General features: G+C 47.2%; 1 non-coding gene across 1 annotated transcript; it reads left to right on the forward strand.

The window, feature by feature from the left end:
• Positions 1 to 3,835: 3,835 nt before the first annotated feature.
• On the forward strand, positions 3,836 to 3,909 carry trnan-guu (transfer RNA asparagine (anticodon GUU)). The gene has a single exon. It is a non-coding gene; the product is annotated as a tRNA-Asn (tRNA).
• The last annotated feature ends 239 nt before the right edge of the window (positions 3,910 to 4,148 follow it).

A 4,148-nucleotide genomic window follows, 5' to 3' on the forward strand; every position in this document is an offset into this window, starting at 1 on the left:
TAATATATAAAATAGGAACAACTGATCTTGTGGTTAAATTTCAATAAAGTGAAAAATCTCGAAGAACCCGTATATTTTCTCTGTACAATGCTGCACAGACTCACACTCAGCACAGATACCGACAGTATCCCTCCCTCACTCCCGTTTCCTGCCCTGACGGTGCAGAAAGCCCCTCTCAAAGCTGCACATTCGACTGGTTTCAGCGGATCCGCGGGAGATCTTTAAAGGATCCTGCAACGTCGCCTTGGATAATAACAATAGATCGTCACCATATTTCACCCACCGCAACAACCCCGTCCATTTCAGTCTAAGTCCACTTTTTAAATATATCGCGCCAGGCAAACTGTGTACAAAATGACATTTCAGGTGAGAACACAAAAGACATGTTCGCGCAACCACAGCACCAAGTGCGGGTAGGCATCTACCTGAAATGCAGTGAGGTGAACTATTAGCACAAGCTCCAGATGTACATGTTTCCATGTCTAAAATGCATACACCGAACAATGCAGCTCCTGGGAAAACTGCAAATCCACGCAGGGCTGTCCTGCATCATTTGAAACAACAGTCAGACACAAGATTCTGCCATTTTCAAATGTCTTCTGCTTCGGCTCCTGTCACTTCTTTCCCTCCAGCTTCCTCTGCTCCTCCAGCCTGCAGGTGAATTAGATGCTTGATGTAAGCGCAGCGGGTTCACGACACAAACCCTTCCCTTTCCCTCCGAGAGGATGACGCACTGCAGGTTGCTCCGTAGCCACAATAGCTCAGTTGGGAGGAGCGACTTGAAGATTTATAAAAGTACAAAAGCAAAATACTGCGGATGCTGGAAATTGGAAGTAAAAACAGAAACTGCTGGAAATACTCAGCAGGTCAGGCAGCATCTGCAGAGAGAGAAACAGAGTTAACGTCAGACGAACGGTCATCGACCTGAAACCTTAACTCTGTTTTTCTCTCCACAGATTTAATAATGGTCCCGTATTCAATCCCGGGATTCGGCAGTTTTCAGTTCATTCGAGTTACTTTCCGCTGCCATTCTCGAACTGAACGATTTAATCTGGAATTACTTTCCAGCACTGAAGGTGTGGCGATTGAATAGACAGATATCAAGAATGGGAATTATTTATAACATTTTAGATTGATCTATATCCTCCTGTGTTTTTTCTGGATGTTGTCTCTCTCGGTGCTGTGTGAACAATTCATTGATGCATTTGTCCTGAACTGAAGCCTTTTGCCCATCTCGCGGGGTCAGAGCCGCTCTGTCTGCCTCTTACCTGCTTGTGACAATTATCGGGAACAGGCCGCCTGTTCAACGTTCATCAGCAAACCCAAAAAGTTTGTGTTTCTCCGCCCCGGTGTCAAAGGTGCAATGTATTTTAATCCAAATAATTCCCCCGTGAGATTCTGTATGGATTTGTTTCTTTATAAAGTTTGCATTTTAAGTATTTCGAAAAAGCTTAAAATTATGAAAACATTCTGATGGCCCATACGGGGATCGAACCCATGACCTTGGTGTTATTAGCTCCATGCTTTTACCAGCTGAGCGACCATTGGACAGGCTCGAACCCAGGCTGGGAGGATTGTCTTTCAGACTCACACTGGGTGACCGAGTTACTGCACAAACATTGATCACACCACATCGCTTAAACATTGTTCCTATATACAACTGGGCAGAGTGTAAATCGAAAGAATCAGTAAAAGAAATCTTTAATCGAACAAACCTCATTCTAATAATCATGAATGCACCACCACTGAAAAGCCCCTACCTCAGTCCCGGTATACAAACAGCCTGCGGGACCCCAACTGGATTTGAACCAGCAGCGAGCGATTGGAGCAGGATCTAACGGGTCAGAAGTGGTTTCACTCCCATTCGTTTGCTGGATGCGGGTCCACGCGCTGAAAATCATTTCTGATTCTATCCTCTTATAGTGAAGGAGACATAAACTAACCAAGAAATGCCAAAACCCGCAATCTTTAGATCTTCAGACTAACGCTCGCCCAGCTGAGCTATTTCGGCTTCACAGTAAATTAAATGTTGTATCATCCACTTGGAGGAAAATCTAACCCCGGGCGCAATTGCCCCTCCCGCTCATTCCTCACTTTCGGGGCAATGTGACCCGACCAGATCTCGGAGCTCAGGTTGTGTTAATGTAAAGCTGGAGTGTTGATAAAGATACAATGCTGACACAGCACGGGGGACCTCACCGTGTTGGACACAGCGTGAAATGCAATGAAATGTTCAAATAAAGTTACAGAGCACAACACATGTGTAAAATTCCCTGTTCTTTTCTCCACACTGATGGGTTGTGAAGGGAGAGACGGGCCGAAGTCTCACTGAGCCGCACTGATCACGAGACAAGGTGAAATTATAGCAAATTCAATCTTCAGCAGCCAGATGCTGGAGAGAGATCAGAGTCCCGAATCAAGGAGTAATGTCCGGACACTGTTCTTGGATCTCATTTATATCAAACTCTCCTTGAATTCTCTGCTGGGAGATTCACAGCTGGGGATCGCCTGTGAAATCAGCTTAAAACATTGAAATAACAGCCTCACTCCCTCCTCCCTGTCTGTTATTGCAGGGAGGCAGCTGGTGGCTCTGCCCCAGGGGCTCCACTTGTGAGCAGAGTTTTCAGATCTTACCTGGTGCGGTACTGAGCCCCACACAACAGAATGTGATCAGGTTCCTTCCTCGGCCTTAGGCCTGTTAGTTTATTGCAGGCAGTGTGGTGCTGAGTCCCACAAAGAACAGGGAAACCCAGGCTCCATCCCCGGTCTGTGGTGTGTTAATCCACCTCAAGCAGTGTGTTACTGAGCCACACAGAGTAGGAAGGGCCCAGGCTCCATCCTCGGCCTGTGGTGTGTTACTCCATCTCAAGCAGTGTGTTACTGAGCCCCACAGAGTAGGAAGGGCCCAGGCTCAATCCCCGGCCTGTGGTGTGTTACTCCATCTCAAGCAGTGTGTTACTGTGTCCCACAGAGTAGGAAGGGCCCAGGCTCCATCTGCAGCCTGTGGTGTGTTACTCCATCTCAAGCAGTGTGTTACTGAGCCCCACAGAGTAGGAAGGGCCCAGGCTCCATCCCCGGCCTGTGGTGTGTTACTCCATTTCAAGAAGTGTGTTACTGAGCCCCACAGAGTAGGAAGGGCCCAGGCTCCATCCCCGGCCTGTGGTATGTTACTCCATCTCAAGCAGTGTGTTACTGAGCCCCACAGAGCAGGAAGGGCCCAGGCTTCATATCCGGCCTGTGCTGATGTTCTCACACAGTGGAGCCACTAAGAGCAGGGTGTTATCAGGATCCGTTCCCGGACTGCGCTCAGTTTGCTGATCTCATCCAGAATGGTGCTGAGCCCCACACAGATGGATGGGCCAAGGCTCCAGTCCAGGCCTGTCGTTCTTTGTTCTCATTCGGTTTCTACTGACCCCAACATAGAGCAGACAGGCAGAGTCCCATCATTGGCCTGTGCTCTGGTGTATTTGGTTCCCGGGGCACCCAGTGAAGCGACCACGTGTATATCTGATCTCCACATTGATGAACAAATATAACAGCAAAAGAACTCGTGGGAAGATTCCAACAGTTGTGAGAAACCCAGACACCATGTTAATATCTCACCGACACCATTGGTTGATGAACCGATCTAATGGCTCAAAGCGGGTTTTCAAATCAATTTTTTTAACGGATTATCTTTCAGCGACTATTTCCATGTTCCGACAATGAATGTTACATTTCTTTAATTTGGACAAGTAAACAGAGACTGGACAATTATTGTCTTGCTCTCTGTGACCTGAGGTTTTATCTCGGTAATCTCCGGCTTTAGTATATGTTGTAATCAGTATTCCAGCAGGTCTCTGTGGCGCAATCGGTTAGCGCGTTCGGCTGTTAACCGAAAGGTTGGTGGTTCGAGCCCATCCAGGGACGGTGTTTTAACATTTCTAGGTTTATCAAAATGTGTATTTTGGCTGCAAGATAATGGGATAAACTGTAGCACTGGTTACAATGTTGGTGAGTATGAGGTCTTCCACTGGGATCCGAGAAAAGCATTTTCTTAATGGTGATCAACTAATATGAACATGAGGAGGCCATTCAGCCCCTCAGCCCTGTTCCTTCATTCAATTAGATCCTGGATAATCTGTATCTCTACTGCATTGGCCCGCCTT

Source organism: Somniosus microcephalus, unplaced genomic scaffold (assembly GCF_052327205.1).
Source record: "Somniosus microcephalus isolate GS21.2 unplaced genomic scaffold, FLI_Smic_1.0 unresolved_chr4, whole genome shotgun sequence".
In the NCBI taxonomy this organism is placed as follows: domain Eukaryota; kingdom Metazoa; phylum Chordata; class Chondrichthyes; order Squaliformes; family Somniosidae; genus Somniosus; species Somniosus microcephalus.